Here is a 6,507-nt window from a genome sequence, read left to right as displayed (position 1 = left end):
AGGCATAAAAAGTCATAGTAAAGTATGGCATAAAAATATCATAGTATAGTAAGGCATAAAAACATCATAGTATGGAAAAGCATAAAAACATAATAGTAAAATAAGGCATAACAATTTCAAAAAAGGCATGAAAATGTCAACAAATGTCATAGTATATCATATAAAAGTAAGGCATAAAAATGTCATAGGATAGTACGGTAAAAAAGTCACAGTATAGTAAGACATAAAAATGTCATAGGATAATACGGTAAAAAAGTCACAGTATAGTAAGTCATAAAAACGTCATAGTATAGTAAGGCATAAAATCATCATAGTATAGTAAGACATAAAAATCTAATAGTAAAATAAGGCATAAAATGTCAAAAAATATCATCTTATAGTTAGGTATAAAAATGTCAAAGGATAGTAAGGTAAAAAAGTCACAGTATAGTAAGGCATAAAAAGTCATCATATAATAAGTCATAAAAACGTCATAGTATAGTAAGACATAAAAACCTAATCTTAAAATAAGGCATTAAAATGTCAAAAAAAAGTCATATTATAGTAAGGCATAAAAAGTCATAGTAAAGTATGGCATAAAAATATCATAGGATAGTAAGGTAAAAAAGTCACAGTATAGTAAGGCATGAAAATGTCATAGGATAGTAAGGTAAAAAAGTCACAGTATAGTAAGTCATAAAAACGTCATAGTATAGTAAGACATAAAAATCTAATAGTAAAATAAGGCATAAAAATGTCCAAAAATATCATCTTATAGTTAGGCATAAAAATATCATAGGATAGTAAGGTAAAAAAGTCACAGTATAGTAAGGTATAAAACGTCATCATATAGTGAGTCATAAAAACGTCATAGTATAGTAAGGCATAAAAATGTAATAGAGTAATAAGGTAAAAAAGTCACAGTATAGTAAGTCATAAAAATGTCATAGAATAGTAAGGTAAAAGAGACACAGTATAGTAAGGCATAAAAATGTCATAGGATAGTAAGATAAAAAAGTCAAAGTATAGTTAGTCATAAAAAAGTCACAGTTTAGTAAGACATAAAAACCTAATAGTAAAATAAGGCAAAAAAATGTAAAAAAAAAAAAAAATCATAGTATAGTAAGGCATAAAAATGTCATAGGATAGTAAGGTAAAAAAGTCGCAGTATAGTAAGGTAAAAAAGTCACAGTATAGTAAGGCATAAAAATGTCATAGAATAGTAAGGTAAAAAAGTCACAGTATAGCAAGGCATAAAAATGTCATAGGATAGTAAGGCATAAAAATGTCAAAAAATATCATCTTACAGTTAGGCATAAAAATGTCATAGGATAGTAAGGTAAAAAAAGTCACAGTATAGTAAGCCATAAAAATGTCATAGAATAGTAAGGTAAAAAAGTCAAAGTATAGTAAGTCATAAAAACGTCATAGTATAGTAAGACATAAAAATCTAATAGTAAAATAAGGCATAAAAATGTCAAAAAATATCATCCTATAGTTAGGCATAAAAATATCATAGGATAGTAAGGTAAAAAAGTCACAGTATAGTAAGGCATAAAAAGTCATCATATAGTAAGTCATAAAAACGTCATAGTATAGTAAGGCATAAAAATGTCATAAGATAATAAGGTAAAAAAGTCACAGTATAGTAAGTCATAAAAATGTCATAGAATAGTAAGGTAAAAAAGTCACAATATAGTAAGGCATAAAAATGTCATAGGATAGTAAGGTAAAAAAGTCACAATATAATTAGTCATAAAAATGTCATAGTATAGTAAGACATAAAAATGTCAAAAAATATCATCTTATAGTTAGGCATAAAAATGTCATAGGATAGTAAGGTAAAAAAGTCACAATATAATTAGTCATAAAAATGTCATAGTATAGTAAGGCATAAAAATGTCAAAAAATATCATCTTATAGTTAGGCATAAAAATGTCATAGGATAGTAAGGTAAAAAAGGCATATTATAGTAAGGCATAAAAATGATATAGCATAATAAGGTAAAAAAGTCACAGTATAGTAAGTCATAAAAACGTCATAGTATAGTAAGGCATAAAAATGTCAAAAAATATAATCTTATAGTTAGGCATAAAAATGTCATAGGATAGTAAGGTAAAAAAGTTACAGCATAGTAAGGCATAAAAAGTCATACTAAAGTATGGCATAAAAATATCATAGGATAGTAAGGTAAAATAGTCACAGTATAGTAAGGCATAAAAATGTCATAGGATAGTAAGGTAAAAAAGTAACAGTATATTAAGTCATAAAAACGTCATAGTATAGTAAGGCATAAAAATGTAAAAAAAATATCATCTTATAGTTAGGCATAAAAATGTCATAGGATAGTAAGGTAAAAAAGTCACAGTATAGTAAGGCATAAAAAGTCATCATATAGTAAGTCATAAAAACGTCATAGTATAGTAAGGCATAAAAATGTCATAGGATAATACGGTAAAAAAGCCACAGTATAGTAAGTCATAAAAACGTCATAGTATAGTAAGGCATAAAAATGTCAAAAATATAATCTTATAGCTAGGCATAAAAATGTCATAGGATAGTAAGGTAAAAAAGTCACAATATAGTAAGTCATAAAAAGTCATATAGTAAGTCATAAAAACGTCATAGTATAGTAAGAAATAAAAATCTAATAGTAAAATAAGGCATAAAAATGTCATAGAATAGTAGGGTAAAAAAGTCACAGTATAGTAGGTCATAAAAACGTCATAGTATAGTAAGGCATAAAAATGTCATAGTATAGTAAGGCATAAAAACATCATAGTATGGAAAAGCATAAAAACATAATAGTAAAATAAGGCATAACAATTTCAAAAAAGGCATGAAAATGTCAACAAATGTCATAGTATATCATATAAAAGTAAGGCATAAAAATGTCATAGGATAGTACGGTAAAAAAGTCACAGTATAGTAAGACATAAAAATGTCATAGGATAATACGGTAAAAAAGTCACAGTATAGTAAGTCATAAAAACGTCATAGTATAGTAAGGCATAAAATCATCATAGTATAGTAAGACATAAAAATCTAATAGTAAAATAAGGCATAAAATGTCAAAAAATATCATCTTATAGTTAGGTATAAAAATGTCAAAGGATAGTAAGGTAAAAAAGTCACAGTATAGTAAGGCATAAAAAGTCATCATATAATAAGTCATAAAAACGTCATAGTATAGTAAGACATAAAAACCTAATCTTAAAATAAGGCATTAAAATGTCAAAAAAAAGTCATATTATAGTAAGGCATAAAAAGTCATAGTAAAGTATGGCATAAAAATATCATAGGATAGTAAGGTAAAAAAGTCACAGTATAGTAAGGCATGAAAATGTCATAGGATAGTAAGGTAAAAAAGTCACAGTATAGTAAGTCATAAAAACGTCATAGTATAGTAAGACATAAAAATCTAATAGTAAAATAAGGCATAAAAATGTCCAAAAATATCATCTTATAGTTAGGCATAAAAATATCATAGGATAGTAAGGTAAAAAAGTCACAGTATAGTAAGGTATAAAACGTCATCATATAGTGAGTCATAAAAACGTCATAGTATAGTAAGGCATAAAAATGTAATAGAGTAATAAGGTAAAAAAGTCACAGTATAGTAAGTCATAAAAATGTCATAGAATAGTAAGGTAAAAGAGACACAGTATAGTAAGGCATAAAAATGTCATAGGATAGTAAGATAAAAAAGTCAAAGTATAGTTAGTCATAAAAAAGTCACAGTTTAGTAAGACATAAAAACCTAATAGTAAAATAAGGCAAAAAAATGTAAAAAAAAAAAAAAATCATAGTATAGTAAGGCATAAAAATGTCATAGGATAGTAAGGTAAAAAAGTCGCAGTATAGTAAGGTAAAAAAGTCACAGTATAGTAAGGCATAAAAATGTCATAGAATAGTAAGGTAAAAAAGTCACAGTATAGCAAGGCATAAAAATGTCATAGGATAGTAAGGCATAAAAATGTCAAAAAATATCATCTTACAGTTAGGCATAAAAATGTCATAGGATAGTAAGGTAAAAAAAGTCACAGTATAGTAAGCCATAAAAATGTCATAGAATAGTAAGGTAAAAAAGTCAAAGTATAGTAAGTCATAAAAACGTCATAGTATAGTAAGACATAAAAATCTAATAGTAAAATAAGGCATAAAAATGTCAAAAAATATCATCCTATAGTTAGGCATAAAAATATCATAGGATAGTAAGGTAAAAAAGTCACAGTATAGTAAGGCATAAAAAGTCATCATATAGTAAGTCATAAAAACGTCATAGTATAGTAAGGCATAAAAATGTCATAAGATAATAAGGTAAAAAAGTCACAGTATAGTAAGTCATAAAAATGTCATAGAATAGTAAGGTAAAAAAGTCACAATATAGTAAGGCATAAAAATGTCATAGGATAGTAAGGTAAAAAAGTCACAATATAATTAGTCATAAAAATGTCATAGTATAGTAAGACATAAAAATGTCAAAAAATATCATCTTATAGTTAGGCATAAAAATGTCATAGGATAGTAAGGTAAAAAAGTCACAATATAATTAGTCATAAAAATGTCATAGTATAGTAAGACATAAAAATGTCAAAAAATATCATCTTATAGTTAGGCATAAAAATGTCATAGGATAGTAAGGTAAAAAAGTTACAGTATAGTAAGGCATAAAAAGTCATCATATAGTAAGTCATAAAAACGTCATAGTATAGTAAGACATAAAAACCTAATAGTAAAATAAGGCATAAAAATGTCAAAAAATATCATTTTATAGTTAGGCATAAAAATATCATAGGATAGTAAGGTAAAAAAGTCACAGTATAGTAAGACATAAAAAGTCATCATATAGTAAGTCATAAAAACTTCATAGTATAGTAAGGCATAAAAATGTCAAAAAATATCATCTTATAGTTAGTCATAAAAATGTCATAGGATAGTAAGGTAAAAAAGTCATATTATAGTAAGGCATAAAAATGATATAGCATAATAAGGTAAAAAAGTCACAGTATAGTAAGTCATAAAAACGTCATAGTATAGTAAGGCATAAAAATGTCAAAAAATATCATCTTATAGTTAGGCATAAAAATGTCATAGGATAGTAAGGTAAAAAAGTTATATTATAGTAAGGCATAAAAATGATATAGCATAATAAGATAAAAAAGTCACAGTATAGTAAGTCATAAAAATGTCATAGTATAGTAAGGTAAAAATGTCATAGTATAGTAAGACATAAAAAAATAATAGTAAAATAAGGCATAAAAATGTCAAAAAAAGTCATAGTATAGTATGGCATGAAAATATCATAGGATAGTAAGGTAAAAAAGTCACAGTATAGTAAGGCATAAAAATGTCATAGAATAGTAAGGTAAAAAAGTCACAGTATAGTAAGACATAAAAATGTCATAGGATAGTAAGGTAAAAAAGTAACAGTATAGTAAGTCATAAAAACGTCATAGTATAGCAAGGCATAAAAATGTAAAAAAATATCATCTTATAGTTAGGCATAAAATTGTCATAGGATAGTAAGGTAAAAAGGTCACAGTATAGTAAGGCATAAAAAGTCATCATATAGTAAGTCATAAAAACGTCATAGTATAGTAAGACATAAAAACCTAATAGTAAAATAAGGCATAAAAATGTAAAAAAAAAAAAAGTCATAGTATAGTATGGCATGAAAATATCATAGGATAGTAAGGTAAAAAAGTCACAGTATAGTAAGGCATAAAAATGTCATAGAATAGTAAGGTAAAAAAGTCACAGTATAGTAAGACATAAAAATGTCATAGGATAATAAGGTAAAAAAGTCACAGTATAGTAAGTCATTAAAACGTCATCATATAATAAGTCATAAAAAATGCCATAGTACAATTAGGCTTAAAAACGTCATAGTATAGTAAGACTTAAAAAGCCATATTATAGTAAGGCATAAAAAAGTTATAGGATAATAATGATAAAAACCGTTACAGTTTAGTGAGTTACTAAGATGCCATATTATTGTATGGCATAAAAACATCATAGTATAGAAAGCATTGAAACGTCATAGTATATTAAACCAAAAAAAAGTCATTGGATAGAAAGTCATATAAAACGCCATACTATAGTAAGGCATAAAAATCTCATAGTTTAGTAAGGCTTAAAAAGTAAAAAAAAAAACATCATAGTATAGTATGGCATAAAAAGTCATAAAATCATCATAGTATATATATAAAAATGACTGCTCTAACCACTGCCACACCATGGAGTTTATAATAATGCATGGTAACATACTATAGTAGGGCAAAACAACATCATAGCATTGTAAGGCATAAAGTCTCATCAAAAAATCCTAGGATAGTAAGGCATAAAATGTCATGAAAACTTTATAGTATAGTAAGGCATAAAAATGGCAAAAACTGTCATAGTACAGTAAAGCATAAAAATTAAAAAAAACATCATGGTATAGTAAGTTATTCAGATGCCATAGTATAGTAAGGCATAAAATGTCAAAAAACTTAATAGTATAGTCAGACAAGAAAATTAAGAAAA

The sequence above is a fragment of the Seriola lalandi genome, unplaced genomic scaffold, assembly GCF_002814215.2.
Source record: "Seriola lalandi dorsalis isolate HSWRI2012SDOR001 ecotype SW California unplaced genomic scaffold, Sedor1 jcf7180002053361, whole genome shotgun sequence".
NCBI lineage: Eukaryota > Metazoa > Chordata > Actinopteri > Carangiformes > Carangidae > Seriola > Seriola lalandi.
Note: the sequence above shows the minus strand (reverse complement) of the source record.